Below are 18215 nucleotides of genomic sequence, written 5' to 3'. Positions count from 1 at the left end.
TTAAGGGGAGGCTCGGGTGGGGCAATGGAGGCAAAGGCTCTCCCTCTCTCTGCTTCAGTTTTAGGTAGGGCTTTTAATTCAACCTATGTACATCTGTCAACTTAAAGAGGAATTTGTCCCTCAACAGCATCTCAAAATCTACTACCGCTTTGTATGGCAGCAGCAAGAATGTTTAATGAATAATAGATAAAAATTTCACCCAGAAAAACAAAATAAAATAAAGATTCTTGCATCCTCCTTCCCCCACCAATTCCTATTCTGAAGTTAACCCATTACTTGTGCTGTTAATACTTGACTAATACTTAAATGGAAACCTAGATCTAAAAGATTGAAACTGAAACTTCACCCCAACAAGAAAATGAAATAAAATGAATAACTTGAGGTTCATGGCATATAGTTTAGGTCAACACACGTATGAGGAGAAAGAGAAAGAGCAAAGCAATGGGGACAGAACACTTTCATTCAGTATCAATGCTTATCTAAAGAATGTAGTGGATGGGGCGCCTGAGTGGCTCAGTCGGTTAAGCGTCTGACTTTGGCTCAGGTCATGATCTCACAGTTCATGAGTTCGAGCCCCACATCGGGCTCTGTGCTGACAGCTCAGAGCCTGGAGCCTGCTTCGGATTCTGTGTCTCCCTCTCTCTCTGCCCCTCCCCTGCTCATGCTCTCTCTCTGTCTCAAAAATAAACATGCATTAAAAAAATTTAAAAAAGAAAAAGAAGAAAGAAAGAAAGAAAGAAAGAAAGAAAGAAAGAAAGAAAGAAAGAAAGAAAGAAAGAAAGAAAGAAAGAAATGTAGTGGAACAATCAGGAAAAGCTCCACACGACTGGCAGATTCGTGTGTGCACCTCTGGAGGCACCACATCCCTCCATGGCACATCCAAGAATGGGGTGCTCAGGGAAGATGCCATTCCTGTCATTCCAATTTCAGAAGCTCCATGTCAAGGACAAAAACAAGAGTGGCATTTGGTGGGGTGATGCCTGGGTGCCTAGGAGCACTGTAGTCATAGTCTGGGGAGATATTTTGGCTCTCTGACCCATACTTACGGGGGCAACGCCTTCTTTCTAGCCTCAGATCACCTCCTGCTTCCCTAGCATAAACTTAAAGCGCTTCTTTCTGTTCTGGAAGGGATCAAATTTCTTTCTATCTTCAAGAATCCCTGTGTCGTGCACCACACAGGTCTGGCCATGCTTTGGGACAGTAGCCCATCTCTGGGGGAGATAGTCTCCACCTGCACGTTCTAAGACTGCAGTGGTGAGGGATGCTGGAAGGGCAAGCGAGCCACATGGACAGACAGCAGACCTGGAGGTGATTCCTGGCCTCATGACCCATGCTCGCTTTTTAATCATCTAGTTGTTTATTTTTTCACTGTTGAGTTGTATACATTCTTTATATATTTTAGATATTAACCCCTTACAGGATATATTATTTGCAAATGATTTTGCAAACCTTCATTCAGTAGGTTGCCATTTTGTGTCATTGATGGTTTCCGTTGCTGTACAAAAAAAATTTTATTTTGATGTAGCCTTTGCTTTTGTTTCCTTGCCTTAGGAGACATATCTACAAAAATGTTGCTGTGGCCAATGTCAGAGGAATTACTCCCTGTGTCCTCTTCTAGGATTTTTACGAATTCCAGGTCTCTCAGGAATTTAGGTCTTGAATCCATTTTGAGTTTTTTTGTGTAGGTATGGTGTTAGAAAGTGGTCCAGTTTCATTCTTTTACATGTAGTTGTCTATCTTTCCCAGCACCATTTTTTGAAGAAACTGTCTTTTCCTGCAGTGTATATTCTTGGTTCATTTGTCATTGAGCATCGTGTTTTCAAAGTTCATCCTTCTTGTAGCATGAATCAGTACCTCATCTCTTTTTAGGGCTGTTACCAAACTGGTAACTACTAAATTAATATAAATAACTGATAATATCACACTGTTGCCTTTCTTTAACAGATTAAATTCAGGCATAGCAAAGGACAAGATTTAAAGAAACAAACAGCAAGGAGTAACTCAATCACTTTTCCCAGGCTATGGTTGAATCTCCCTCAATTTCTTTGTGTCTCAGAACCAACAGCTGACCTAGTTAAGCCCGCCGAAGGACCCAGATTCTGGGTTTGGCAGGTGTTGTGCTATTCTTTTTGCCTTCCAGGCATTTTGAACAATTTCCTTAGGGTAGAAGTTTCCCAACTTTATGGGTCCTCACCTCAAGCTGGAAATCTAAAATTCTCTTGCCACTTTCCTTGCACCCTCAGGTCAGACTTGAGACCTCCTCTTCACCAGTTAGAAGCATTCATGCCACAATTCATGTCAGAACCGTTTCAGATGCCCTCCACTCACAGCAGAAATATCCTGTACAGAAAGAGGTTCTACTGGAAGCTTCTAGGGCTGGCCTCAGAGTTACTAGGTGGGGTGATGCAGTGGTGGACACTTCCACTGGGACAGTTCTGTGGTACGATTAGAGCATCAACCCCAACTTTAGTTTCCAAGCCTGGTCCTCTGGAGAGAACCTTCCGGAGAGTCTTGGGAGTTACTCCTGATCTTCAGTTAATTCTTTTTTTGCTTAAATTCATTAGAATGTGTTTCTGTTAAATGAGAGTAGGATTGCTATCACAGGACTCTACCTTAGAAACCCTGTTGGTGTTGAACTGTAAGGAGAAGATTGCCCCCTAATTCACTGATTAGCTTTAGGGCCATGACAGACCTCTTTTGCAGAAAAGCCCTTGTTTGCATGGCTTAAGTTGACAAATACTCTTTATCTCTCAGAATATAAAAAATTTCACAGGTGCAATCTGAATGATTGTGATTGTGATGTTTGACACTAGTAAAGTATTAATCCACACAACAGTATATTGATTTCTGAGATACTCTCAGCTGACCACTAACTCTGAATCATGATTTCTTTGCCCAGTCCATCAGGCTTATAAGTTCAGGTTGTCTTATCTCTTAATCACCCTCCTTGACCCACTACCTTTCTCAAACACATATGGAATGTACCACAATGGCCTTAAAATGCATTGTCTAATTGCTATATCTGAGCATCAATGATGGATGGAAAGTTTTGAGAAAAAATATAAATCTGTGATTTTTGAACTTTGTATGGACATGTTTTGCAGTTAATAACATCTGATAAGAATATGCTGAACCATTGATTTTGACAAATTCCTTCTTATACTTTTCTATATAGACACTCCCCAGACTCCAGTGGGCAATGTAGAAGGCCTATAAGGACATAGTTTTTGTGATGCTAAAGGTAAATTCCATGCAGGAACCTGTCAGTATATGGAAATTATGTTAAACCTCATTATCTCTCCACCCCCCTCCATTCTCAAATGGACTACTGCACTGATCTAGCCTTATGTACCACCTTTGGAGTCTCTTAAGGCATTCAGAAATGAAATCCAGGAGGAGGAAGGTAGTATTTCAGTTGATGTTCTGGTATTTTCCCTTTATCTACCTTAGGTTTATTTTGCTTTGGCATGTGTGACAGTCCACAGAAAATGTCAAAAATATCAATCAGCTCTTCCTAAAATATATTGAAGATGATGATACAATAGCTTCCAAGGCACATGGCATATGCATATACCATATGAGCCTAAGAATACACCTGTGAACATACCATTTCAGAGTGAGAAACACTAGCCTGAAGTCTTACTACCATGCATTTTTAGGGTGACATGTGGGCATTGCGAGAAGAGAGACCCTGTTGTCATAATATTTATTCATAAGGCTGTAGGAAATTATGTTTTTAGGCTAAAAGTTTTCTCAGATCATGGTCTCAGACATAAAGATAAAACAAATAAAAACCCATCCATGAAGAGGAATCAAAATGAAAGCATCTTAATAAAATGAATTTGCCATACTTAAAGAAGATTTTGAATATGGTTGTTTATCCTTAATACTGTTTGAGGCCACACAGATAACATAAGACATAAATGGGAGAGCAGTAGGAGCCAAGTAGCATGTGATCTCATTGGCATGAATTTCCAAAGGGGTCAGACTTGAAACCGACCAGCAAAAGATCAATTTGCTAGGAAGTCATTTTGAAGACTAAGTTCTTACTTATCCTAAGATCTATGGCCAAATGGCAAATTAATGCCCTAGGGAGCACACTTTTGGAGAGGTCATGGAAGCATCCTCTGAGTCCCTCATCAACTAAACTTTGATCTTGTCCAAATCATACCTCTCTGAGCATTTAACATGCTAGTTGGTCAGGATAAAATCCACTTCAATCCTAGGTTTCCATCCAGGGTAACTTTTATCTACAACAGTGACTAGCTGAACATAGCGGCCCTTTAAGGGTTACCGTGATCCAGCTCTTTAATTACTTTGGTTACTGCATAAGCTCTATCTCTGGGGATGAGTGTGTTTCAGACATGGAATACTGTTGAGGGGGAAACATTCCCATGAGCTCAAGCTGGACATAACTTGTTTTAACACTTAATGTAAACATCTAGTTGTATTCTCATTAGCAATTCTGCAAAGCAAAATAATGCCTCCCATTCTCATTTCCACCTATTCCCTCCTCAGAGTTTCCAGTCTGACTGTATGCATTGTTCTGGCCCCCACTTCTACCCTGGTGTATGATGCATTTTCCCCAAGGCCAGCAAGAGCCTCCCTGTTTGATCGCCAAGCCTCCTCCTCCTGCTTCTCTGAATCCTTCCTCTTAACCAGTTCTTCCATGAGGACAAACCATAACAATTCGCAACCAGGGCTCCCTGCACCTATGAAGCCCGAAGCATATGAGACTGGCTTGTATGATTAACAAAAATAGTTGAAGAATGAACAATTAATAACTATTTCTTATGGTTTTATATTCCCTAACCTCTTCCTGAAGTCTTGTGACTTAGTTGTATCCTTTCTATGAGAAGCTCAAGTCCTCCTTAGATCCTGTAACACAATATTGCCATACATTTTTAATGAAAAAAGTTTAAAAGGTGTGGAGTTATTATTTTAGGTTTCATTTTTGAAATGACTCATACCTAAACCATTTAGAAACTCTGTGGCCTGGTTATCCTTCTTGGAGAAATCACACCCATTTAGATGAGTCTGTGTAAATCATTTATTTATATGGTTGCTAATTGTTGTTACAGGTTCCAAGGCTATGACAATACCTTTTCATTTATAAAGGCTAAAGAGAACTCTCCTGGACATTTTTTCTTCCCTGCAATCTCCCAGTGGGGTTTATGTCAGCTCTCAATTAATGACATTTAAAACAAAGGGAAGAGATTGGGCAAAAGATAAAATTATTTATATGTGAAACATTACGAATGATAAACATCTGCACATAAGCAGTTACTTTAATTACCATTTAAAATTAGAAACAACTTCCCTTTTTTATTTTTCAAAATAGGCTATTGACATCATCAGTAATTTCTAGGAAACTATATTAAAATTTATGTTTAAAAAGTAAATTGTTAATAATTCTGAGGTTTCTCATTCAACTCAATTGTGGGTGCTTCTGTTCTAGAGGAATTCTTGGCAGTTTCTGAGAAAGGGAAGGCTAAACAGAATAAGGACAGACTAAAACAAGGCCAACTGGTGAAATCAGGAAAGTAAAGAATATAACATCAAAAAGGTGTGTGCTCACTGACTCTCCTCTCCCCTCCACTGGTTTTCCCACTAGATTTACATTAATGTTTCCAGAAATGTGCATCCAAAAATGAATGTCAAAGAAACTTTGGCTAAACCAGTTGCATTTCATTTAGCACTACACAGGAGGAATATGCATACTCAAAACTCCCAGTTGGGATTTTTTCCTTAAGGGGTCAAGCAAGAATTGGACAGAATCAGGTAGGATGGCATTTCCTTGGGGGCTGAGAAAGTAAAGGTTAGAAAGTCAAAGGTGGAGGGACAAGAGTGTGGTCAGAATCGCCTCTAAGCTTCATAGATGATCTTTTCCAGTTGCAAAACTTCTCAGCAGTAGTTTTCCATTCCCTGTGGCATTGACATCTGCCTAACACAATCACTGTGTTCTTGCTCAAGCAATGGTGAACAGAAATGCCTGTATTAGTTCCTCTGGGCTTCTCTAGGCGCATGAAGAGGGTCTCCTACATGCCCTCCTCATGCACAAAGAATAAGTTCTCACAAGTCCTTGTAAGAATAAGTTCTTTTTTTCATGGACATGCACACACACACACACACACACACACACACACACGTGTGCGTGTGCGGAGGTAGGGCACAGGGGGAGAGAGCATCTTAAGCAGGCTCCATGCTCAGCACAGAGTCTGTCACAGGGCTCCATCCCATGACCCTGGGATCATGACCTGAGCCAAAATCAAGAGTCGGCCACTCAGCCAACCGAATGAGCCACCCCAGCACCCCAAGAAAAAGTTCTTATATGCATTAACACTTCTTTGGGTCAACAGAGACATATATTTATTGTGAATACCATGGAGTACTTAAGAGTTAAACTCAACAAAATGGATTCTGGTACTGTTAGATAAATGTCAAAAGCATATATTGCAAGTAATGATAGGATAATCAGCAAGAGCAGGTGCAGTAATTAACGTCAACCTTAATGAGGGTGGGCTATGCCATAGGCACAATTCTAAGTCCTTTTCTTTTATCAACTTATTTTGTCCTCTCATTAACCCTATTAAGTTGGGTTCTATGATTATTCCATTTTATAGCTAAACAGGATGCTGAATTTTCCCACCAAGAATGCCATTAAAATTTAGCACTGAAGAAGCCAGAAGAATGTTCGCTGGGTTTTGTTTTTTGTTTTCATTTTTTGATGCTGGTGTTGTTTTTGTTGTGTTTTGTTAGTTAGCAAGCACTTATATAAAATTTACAGCATGGCAGTTACTGATCTAAGAATTTTCTAAATATGACACTAACTCTATTAATCCTGATGACAATTTCATGAGCTAGGTTCATTTATTATAACCCTTTTGAAGTGGTAGGAGTTGAGACTCATGGAGATCAAGCAACTTACCCAAGGTAACATGACTAGAAAGCTAATAGAGTGGTGTCCTAATCCCAGGTAGTCTGTTCTGAGTGTGCAGTGGGAAAAAGTCCTTACAGAAGCAGGTGATGCTTAAGCATTTCTTGAATATTTAGCCAACATACCCAATTTATTGGAGGGAGGAGGAGTGTGTGGGTCATGTAAAGGAGAAGTTGAGGAGAGAAGCATGGGTGCTTATCCTCTCTCTCTCTCTCTCTCTCTCTCTCTCTCTCTCTCTCTCTCTTCTTCGACCTTGCTGGTGACTCTATCACACCTCATGATTGGTGTGAGAGCTCACATTTTCTCTTTTGGATGTTAATGCCTAGTATACCTAGGAATGTTGAAAGACTAATCTCGGGGATTAGAAACTATCTGTGATACGAATGAGTAGTTAAAATCAATTTCAGTGCTAACAGCTACAGTTAACAGTTCAGATTTTATTTTAATTAGTAATCATCATACTTTTTCACATTTAGCAACAAAATGAACTACACAATTCACGACTTTTCTACTTAACTATCCAAATATACATTTCCCTATAACTCTTAGATAGTCTATAAATTTCAATAAATCCAAACTGAAAATTCATTCAGTCTCATAAAGAGAAGTCACCACTATGCCAACACCGACAATACCCTTGATCACTATAGAAAGAGAGGAAGTTAACATGCATTGATGAAGTTTTGAGCATCTGGAAAGCTTTTAGTTGAGAAGCCTGGTCTCATTAATAAAAGAACCTAAAAATATCTCAAGTAGAAAAGGAGTGGAATCTGGTGCTTTGAAATGGAAAAGAAAATAAATAAACCTGAGAGCAGGAAGTTGATTCATCCAAAACAAAGAGGGTGAGGTATTGGGTGTTCTTCAGATGGCAGGGAGAGTACTCCACTTCTACCTAGGTCCTTTGGGTAATATGACCTCAAATAGGCAGGTGTGCCAAGGGAGACTTGGCCCTGAGTGCTATATATAGCACAAGAGTTCCCACAAATCTTCTGTTAAAACTTAGCACTGAACGACAAGAACCATAGGTCTTTGAATGGGTCCATAGGCATTCAGAACAGAAAAATAGCAGCCACAATGCACTAGAATATAGTGTCAGTCCCCTCTCCACTTTGGATAGTAAAATCCTTGGGGTACCTGTGCAAACCTCAGGGAGGAAAGAAGACCATTCTTCCTAACAATAACGGAGACCAAATTTCTGGCTAACAATCACAGTAGGGGCCTGAATCAGACTTGATTTTATTTAAGCAAAAAAAAAAAAAAAAAAAAAGTTGTATTTTGTACATTGAACATCGTGAAATTAGACACGGAGGCAAATTGTACATTCTTTTCAGACCTTTTGATTGTCTGGTATTTATTGCATAAACTTTAATCTCAACTTTTACCCGGGTTGGTGATAGTAGTGGTAGTAATAATAATGAACCAAATCTGATTCCTCTGGGGTCCAATTGTAAATACTTACAGATCCAGGTGAAGACAAATGACTTAAACACTGGTGTGGCAGAATCTGATCCATACCTCCCACTTCTTCCTGGGTGTACAGCCAGACTACCTTTCCTGGCATCCCCTGCAATTACTGTGGCCTCACAACTAAGCATTAGCCAATGAACGTGAGCAGAAGTGAGGTACACCACTTGCAGTTTTGTAGTTCCCCCGTATCTGTGGTTTTGTTTTCCATGGTTTCGGTCACCTGTGGCCACCCATGGTCTCAAAGCAGCTGATCCTCCTTCTGACATATTGTCAGAAGGTCAGGAGGAACCTGACGTTACATCACAATGCCCATGTCCATTTACTTCACTTCATCTCATCATGGAGGCATTTTATCAGCTCACATCATTACAAGAAGAGGGAGTACAGTACCATAAGGCATTTTGAGAGAGAGAGAGGGGGAAAGAGAAACCATATTTACATAACTTTTATTATATTATTGCACTTGTTCTTACTATTAGTTATTGTTGTTTATCTCTTGCTATGCCTAATTTATAAATTAAACTTTATCATAGGTATGTACGTATTAGGAAAACACGTGGTATATATAGAGTTCATTACTATCTGTGATTTCAGGCATCTACGGCGGGGAGGGGGGTGGTCTTTAAACATATCCTCCACAAGATAGGGGCGGGGTGGGGGTGGGGGTGGGATTACTCTGTAGACCATTATAAGCTTCTGAAGCACACACCTCCATGATCTCCTCCCTTCTGGCCCACTAGAATAGAGACGATCCCAAATCGTAATCAGAATCTACATGTGGAAGATGTCAGGGGCTTCATCAGTCTTTCAACAAGTGACCCTGAAGAACAATGAATGAGCAGAGCCTACATACCAAAAAGAGTACTCACAATAGAATGTAACTTGAATAGGCAAGAAATTTCTCTTGTGCTAAGCCACTGAAATTCTGGGGTCTATTTGTGACAACAGGTAGCATTGTTGTAATAAAATTTGAGTAGTTAAAACAACAACTACAAAAACAAACTAACTCCTTCCCACCTACAGTCACCACACAATCATGTCCTCTGTAGGGAACATCTTTCAAATTATAGAAAAGATGTAAGAAAAGAGTTGTTTAAAGTCAAAATCCAAGGTAAGGTTCATACTTAGGATACCTATAAATCTGTTTCATTTGCCACACAAAGTAGTCTATTTTATTTTAATTAGTTGCCAACATTTACAAGTGGAAAATTTTCCCACAAAAATCTAGACTTTCATCTTCTGAAAAATTTGGTAAGTTGAGCTTTATTCTCCTTCTTATGTATGATATGCACCCTGCAGACCCACATGACTTGTTCTGGCCATACTCCCTCTTTTGCTTTACTTATTTGGCCTTTGAATGTAGTTGTATGTTACTGCTGGATTATCAGAAATAGCTGGGGATTTAGAAAACACACAATACCAACTAGACTATAACTACAATGAGGAGAGACTACTTGAACCATTTAAATGTTATATCCTTGGCTTCTTTTGATGTGGGTCATAGAAATAGTCACATAAAATTTATAACTGCATTTGTTGATTTGAGATTACTGATATTTTTTGCCTCCTAACTATCTCTCTCAGTATTCCCTACATGAAATCCAACATAAAGTCTCGTTTCAGAATTAGCTCACTAGAAAATAATTAGTAATATCTCCTCCACCAATACAATAAGAACTACTCATCTGTTATTTTATCCATTTTGCCTTTACCATTAAGACCAGCATAGTTATATTTCTTTCAAGTATACTCTATGGAAAGTTATGACTTAAACTTGCAGGTTCTACTTTTTCTCCTTTCATTGCTATTTTATTTCAATACGTTCTCATTTATAGTTATTTATGTACTTAAAACACATCTGTTTCATACATACATTTATTATAGGCCACCTCAAATTCTTACTGAAGTTAAATAGAGTATAAATAAATAAGTATAAATTAAACATTATCGTTGTTTAATAACAGTATAAAATTATATCAGGAGAACATAAAGTTTAATATTCGTATCCATTTGAGATACATTTTTTGTTTTTGTTTCTTGCCTTTTGAAAATAGGGTAATATTATTAATAAATAATTTCTTAGAATCTTTTCTAGATGATTTGCTGCCAACTAGAGGAGCATACTTAATTTGCTGTTGTTTCATTTGTTTTCTAAAATGCACATAGAGAAGCAACTATCATATACACATAGATAGATTCTCTTATTTACTTGGTCATTTGTTTAACAACGCATTTACTGAACACTTACTTTGTATCAAGAACTATGTGAGACTAAAGCCAAGTCTCAGAACTTGGGGACTCAACTATTACGGTGGAATAGAGAGTAAAGAAAAGATTGGTAGAATATGCACTGGAAGAAAAGACAGTTTCTGCCTGAGGAGTCAAGAGAAGCATGTCACTTGAGGGAGATGCACCCCAGGTTTTGAAAGGCATGCAGTGGGTGAAGCACAGGGAAGGGTCCACCTTGGGAAGGGGTGAAGCACAGGGAAGGGTCCACCTTGGGAAGGGATGGAACCTAGAACCTAGGAGAATCTTGAGTGAATCCCGGATCCTCAAAGCATGTCCTTGCTGAATGTCAATTGTCAGTAGAAGGCAGGGGACAAGGTCAGGAGGTTAAACCATCAAAAGAAAAGTGGTAGGGATCTGGTCAAGGTCCTTTCTTGACATGATGGCCAATACCCTGTTATTGTTAATAAGCAGTCATTGAGAGATTTAAGTAAAATACTTATATTATTGGATCGGTGTAGTCAATGGAGCCAACTCTGCAATCAGTCTGATTACTTCCTTTATGATCCATTGATTTATCTTGGTAAACATGCATATCAGAAAAAACTTAGAATAGCTTGAAAAGGTAAATATATTAAATTAGAGGCCACTAAATTAAATTTGAAAGATGTAGTTAAATGAATTTAAAGGCAAGAAAATAAGATGGGGCAAGTGAGAAGTTTGGTTCACATTGTTCATGTCCTGACATCCTACCTAAATACTTGTTAGAGATGAGGCACAAATAACTTGACCCTAGACTTTCTTGGTAGTTAAAATAACCATTATAAAAACAAGATCCATGGAGTAAAAGCAAGCCCAGTGCTTAGTGAAGATACCAATATTCATACAGCAGAAAGGCATACTCTCTGATATAATAATAAATGTCCTCAATAACAGTCTGACACCAAGTAATAATAAACTTGATAGGACAATTTTCTTTATTTTTCTTTTTTTTTAATTTAAATTTTATTTGGTTAATGTCTAGTGCAATATTGGTTTCAGGTGTAGAATTCAGTGATTCATCACTTACATACAATACCCACTGCTCATCACAACAGGTGCCTTCCTTTGTACCCATCACTCATTTATCCCATCTCCCACCCACCTCCTTCTGTCAACCTATAGTTTGTTCTCTGTCATTAAGAGTCTCTTGGGATTTGTTTTCCTCTATTCTCTTCCTCCCCCACCCTTCCCATATGTTCATCTGTTTTGTTTCTTAAATTCCACATATGACTGAAATTGTATGGTATTTGCCTTTCTCTGATTGACTTCTTCACTTAGCACAATACATTCTATCTCTATCCACATCATTGTAAATAGAAAGATTTCATTCTTTTTGACTGCCAAGTAATACTTTATACACACACACATACACACACACACACACACACACATACACACACACACACACACACACACACACATCTTCTTTATACACTTACTGTTTATGGATATTTGGGCTCTCTCCATAGTTTGGCTGTTGTTGATAATGCTTCTATAAACATTGGGGTACATGTATCCCTTTAAATCTATATTCTTGTATCCTTTGAGTAAATACCTAATAGTGCAATTGCTGGATCGCAGGGTAGTTACATTTTTAGTTTTTTGAGGAGACTCCATACTGTTTTACAGAGTTACTGCATCAGTTTGCATCTCCACCAACAGTGCAAGAGGGTTCCTGTTTCTCTGCATCCTTGCCAATACCTGTTGTTTCTTGTGTTGTTAATTTTAGCCATTCTGACAGGTGTGAGGAGGTATCTCATCATGGTCTTGATCTGTATTCCCTTGATGATGAGTGATGTTGAGCATCTTTTCATCTTTTCAGACATGAGTGATGTCTGTTAGCCATCTGGATGTCTTCTTTGGAAAAGTGTCTATTCATGTCTTCTGCCCATTTATTCACTGGGCTATTTGTTTTTGTCTTTTGGGTGTTGAGTTTGATAAGTTCTTTATAGATTTTGGATACTAACCCTTTATCAGATATGTCATTTGCAAATATCTTCTCCCATTCTATAGTCTGCCTTTTAGTTGTGTTGATTGTTTCCTTCCCTGTGCAGAAGCTTTTTATCTTGATGAAGTCCTAATAGTTCATGTTTGCTTTTGTTTCCCTTGCCTTTGGTGATGTGTCTAGTAAGAGGTTGCTGTGGCTGAGGTCAAAAGGTTGCTGCCTTTGTTCTCTAGGATTTTGATGGTTTCCTGTCTCACATTTACTTCTTTCATCCATCTTGAATTTATTTTTGTGTATGGGGCATTGTGTCATTCAAAGCCATTATTTTCTTGTTGATTTTCTGCTTAGATGACCTCTCCGTTGCTGTAAGTGGGGAGTAAAAGTCCTCTACTATTATTGTATTATTATCAATGAGTTTGTTTATGTTTGTTAGTAATTAATTTATGTATTTGGGTGTTTCAGGTTGGGGGCATAAATATATACAATTGTTAGATCTTCTTGATGGATATGCCTCTTTATGATATAATGCCCTTCTTCATCTCTACCTACAGTCATTGTTTTAAAATCTAGTTTGTCTGGGGCACCCAAGTGGCTCAGTCAGTTAAGTGCCCAACTTCAGCACAGGTCATGATCTTGTGGTTCATTAGTTTGAGCCCTGCATTGGGCTCTGTGCTAAAAACTCATAGCCTGGAGCCTACTTCAGATTCTGTGTTTCCTTCTCTCTCTGAACCTTTCCTGCTCACACTCTGTCTCTCTGTCTCTCAAAAATAAATAAAACATTAAAAAAATAAAAATAAATAAAAGCTAGTTTGTCTTATAGAAGTATGGCTACTTCAGCTTTCTTTTAATGTCCGTTAGCATGATAGATGGTGTTCCAACCCCTCACCTTCAATCTGCAGGTGTCTTTAGGTCTAAAATGAGTCTCTTATAGTCAGCATATAGATGCATCTTGTTTTTTTATCCATTCTGACAACCAATATCTTTTTATTAGAGCATTTAGTCCATTTACATTCATAGCGATTAATGAAAGATATGAATTTAGTGCCATTGTGTTACCTGTGTTTCTGGTGATACTCTATGGAATGGGACATTTTATAAATCTTCCAAAACTAAGTCATTAGCATCATGTCAAACCACTTCTCCCACATTCAATGAAAGCAATTCTAGGGCAACTTGATACAGTCTAGGAATTGGCTCTCTGCTGACCTCATTTACTTGAAGAATTTTAGGGTAGCTCTGTAAAAGAAAACATGAACTATACTTCAGGCACTACCCTGTGATATACTTTCTCTCATCCAAGCTTTTTAAAGCGAAATATTGAGTGACACTCCAGGTTAGACCCTAGAGTACAGTTAAGCACAGAGTTCTCTGGTAGAAATGGCCAGGTAGGCTGGGGCTAGAACTGATATCTGCTTTTGGAAATTGTTGGCCCTGAAATGATACTTTTTGAATTGAAAGAAGTATCTGCCACTTTCTGCCACTTTCATTCATCCATTCACTCATTGACTCACTGACTGAGTCATTTAACACATACTTATTGAGAACATACTATGGGGAAGACACCATGAATTAGATGCAGGCTCTACTATTAAGAAATTTATCATGTTGGATAAAGACAGAGAAACAGAAAAATTACAAGGAGATGTTTCTACCAAAGGCTTAAAAAGACATTCACCAGGGGAAGAAATGAGCTGAATAAATGTTGATAGGATATAAGATTGTCTTCAGAAAGTAATTTTCTCTTTAACTTCCTATAAAATAAACTGAATGTAGGCTAATATGAGGTACTTTGTTCCATAAGGTTATTAACCACAACCCTATAAAAATTGTGGATCAGTTTTACTGAAACAGTTCATTTTGTAATAACTTTTAATAAATTTTTTGAACCTTTGTATGTGTCAGGCACGTTGCTATTTTATGTGTATCACCCCACTTCACACATTTGTACCTTCTTAAAGCACCCTGTGAAGCTAAGTAATGTTATTAGCTTCTTACCACAAATAAGAAGAACAGAACTTGTGGAACCTTTGTCAGGTCCTTCAAGCCCAGTGCCTAGTTCTCCATTTCTACCCTTGTCTCTGGCAGGAAACAGATAATAGGACCTTTTAAACTGCCCTCATGATCTATAACAATAGCTTATCTTTCTTTTCTCTACAATGGGAGGGCATGATACTCATGATACTCATTAAGTGATTTTAATTCTTAAGAAAAAAATTATTAAAATATTACTTGTATTAGATTCTTTTAGCAATAGTATAGAATGAGTTCTGTGTGAGCATTAATGGCTAGGTTAATGCAGCTCAGAATCAACAGGGGGAAGATGCTGTGAATAATCTTGCACTATTCTCATTTGATTTTTTTTTAAGTTTTTAAAATGTGTATTTATTTGTTTTGTGAGAGAGAGAGAGAGAGAGTTGGGAAAGGGCGGAGAGAGAGGGAGAAAGAGAATCCTAAGCAGGCTCCACACTCTGAGTGGAGCCTGACACAGGGCTTGATCCCATGACCCTGGGATCATGACCTGAGTCTGAGCTGGGATCAGACACTTAACTTCCTGAGCCACCCAGGTGCCACTCTAATTTGATTTTTTTGACAAGCAGATGGAGATTATAATAATGATCTGTACTAGAATATTTGGGACTCTAAAATTTGTACATTCCTTTAATAAAATGTTGGTGTGAGAAGCCTGTGATTATCAAGTAAGGCACCAAAATAAGTACTTGAAGAAATGCATAGGTAACTAATAAATATTCACAAAAAAGTGAAAGGACTATACTCTGTGTCCAGTTAGGTGGCTAGACAAAGATCAGGCACATGCAATGGTCCTAAAGAGCTAGGGTGGTTTGGGTGTTTATTCAGCTTAAACTTAGTCATCATCTATAGAAAATGAAGAAACAGCATGCAAATCTGGTTGAGGAGAAAGTGAACCTCCTGGGTGTTGGCCAGAATCTAGGCTTGGAAGATGTGATTGACCAAATTCATGCCATAGGTGTATGTGCCTGCATCTGCCCTCACTAGGAGATCCAACAGCTAAAATTAGTGCCTCCCGCAGTAATTTATTGTGCCTTGGATTTCTAGGCAAAATTAAAAAAAAAGAGAGAGAGAGAGATAAGTTTAATACGATCCTGATAGAGTTCCAAAGTTTTATTTTGAATATTGCCTTGTCAGTATGCTAGAAATTAGCTATTTAGCCACGTCTTACTGGGCCAGGTCTGCTAAATGGCTCACAGTTCAGAGAGCACCAATTCTAAGTTATGAGCAACTTGCTGGTATGAAATGAGAGCCCAAACCCTTTCCTCTTCCAAGTCCTCAGAGAAGTTTGGCGGTAACACTCACCAATGGGATTTGAAAGCCTCTGTTATTCTTCTCTTTTAACCTCTCCAGATCAAGCATATAGGAGATGAACCATGAAATAACCACATACAGCGTTCAAATGAGGGGCCAAATAGTCATCCATTCCAGACAAACTAACCAAAGAAGGTAGACTGTAGAGAGGGGTTGAGTAAAATATAATCAACTAATGCAATAAAAATATTCCTGAGACTTATCACACATGGAGCCATGTTGTGTTCATAAATAATCACTGAGGGATCTTCCATTTTGATAAACATGTCTGCCTCTAAAAGAATGGCTCATAGGGCAAGAATTTCCCCATTCCTCATTGGCTTCAGGTAGGGCACCATTAGATCCTACTACCAAAGTCCCTCAGGGTGATTAACAGCCATGAGGTCGATAGAGTACAATAAAGTTAAAAGATCATAAAAACCAATTTGTTGACACACTGGCTTATGTGTATGTGCATACGTATTCAGCAAAAATTCTGAATTAAAAGTGAAAAAAAGGAAAATTAGGGCTGCCTGGGTGGCTCAGTCAGTTAAGTATCTGACTCTTGATTTCAGCTCAAGTCATGACCTTACAGTTCATGATATTGAGCCCTGCGTGGGGCTCCGTACTGAGAGCATGGAACCTGCTTGGGATTCTCCGTCTCCCTCTCCCTCTGGCCTTTCTCTGCTCATGTACTTGTGTGTGTGTGCTCGCTCTCTCTCTGTCTCTCTCTCTCTCTCTCTCTCTCAATCAATTGATCAATCAATCAATAGTGAAATCAAACTTATGAAACAGGGGTCCTAGAGTCAAAATATCTATAATTCGAGTGTTTGCTTTGCTACCTACTAACTGTTGGCTGTGAGCAGGCTTCTTACTGTCTTTGACTCTCACTTTCTTCATCTGATAGAAGAGTAGTAGTAATGCCTGCTTCACAGGATTGTTGTGAAAAATCAATGACATAATGTGGTGGGAGCATTTAGGAAACTATAAATTGTTAAATGACTCGAAGCTGTTATTCATTACTGTCACTTTATCATAGCATTAGTCATGACAAACTTCAGGAATGAAGTGATACTTTTAGAGTACATGGAAGTCTGGGCTTTGGTTGAGAAGAGCAGGGAGACTGTTTCTGTTTGGCTCATCATTTGAACAAACATGTCCAGTGTGCCACATTCTCAGCTTGCTGTACTAAGAATCAGGCCTGGAGATGTTTCTTAGAATCAGGAACATGAGGACAGAGAAGCTGACCCCCAACAGCAAGATGCTAGTCAGGACCCATGGTTTTGGTAAGAACAGAGGGTCTAGGCTGGAAGTAGGGGTTTTAATGGACAATACAGCACTTCTCAGACATCAGCCATCATCACAATTACTGGTAAGACTTTAAAAATACATACTGCTGGATCACACTCCCATTGCTTCCGGTTCTGGAGGTATGAGATGAGGCCTCAAAATTCGCAATTCAAACAAGTACCAGTGAGTCTGATGAATCTAGTCCAGGGACCATTCTGTGAGAACTACATGGACAGCTTAAGAATTACAGCTTCTCGCCTCTAAAACCCTGATCTGATTCTCACAAGTTTAAAGGAAAAGGGAATTTGCTTTAAGCTAATTAAGATTGTTGGACGGTTCCTAAAATAGACAGGAATCAGATTCATAAGTAGACAGGAACTAGAACAATTCTGGTCCCAAGAGCACAAACCCCTTCATCATGATGCCTGGGCATCTCTGGTAGGATCTATCAGTTCCAAATGTTCTTCGTCTCTTGCTTCACCTGAATTAATATTCAGAATCCAATTGGCTTAGAGAACATGCCCACTCCTCAGCTACTAGATGACAGGGTACTTTGAATTACAGTTCCAAGACGGTGCATCACGGAAGAGACACAGCTGAAAAGGATATCAGGGTACTGTTTCCAAAGATGTTAATGTATGCTCATGTAGCCAAGAAACAACATTAATAATGAAAACAGTCCATGTCTTCTATCACAGTAGGAAAAGATCAATTAACAGAGGGCCCGGAATACTAGGGAGGAGGAGTTTGCACTTGATCTAAACTGAAGACTCCTGTAGATTCTTAGAAAGTAGTTGATAGCGTCCTTACTGGAGGAAAGGAAGAAATGAAACAAAGTTTTCAGGAAAATTCTCTTAAGTACTCATGTTGGCACCCCCCACCCATGCTTTATTTTCCTGACTCTGAGCTTCACCACCATTGCTTCCAGGTTTAAGTATGTCCTCAGGAACTATAGATCAGGAGCTTCTGTTTTCAAAGACACACTCA

The 18215-nt window shown here is 38.7% G+C and overlaps 1 protein-coding gene and 1 pseudogene across 2 annotated transcripts in view; both read right to left on the bottom strand.

Annotated features, from left to right (window-relative positions):
• CCDC192 (coiled-coil domain containing 192) overlaps positions 1–18215 on the bottom strand; it is a 211910-nt gene that overhangs the window by 127174 nt on the left and 66521 nt on the right. The gene's annotated exons all lie outside the window — the stretch shown is intronic.
• On the bottom strand, positions 747–1407 carry LOC102958841 (annotated as a pseudogene).

This window comes from Panthera tigris, chromosome A1 (assembly GCF_018350195.1).
Source record: "Panthera tigris isolate Pti1 chromosome A1, P.tigris_Pti1_mat1.1, whole genome shotgun sequence".
NCBI classification, from domain to species: domain Eukaryota; kingdom Metazoa; phylum Chordata; class Mammalia; order Carnivora; family Felidae; genus Panthera; species Panthera tigris.
This window is presented reverse-complemented; position numbering and strand designations above follow the sequence as displayed.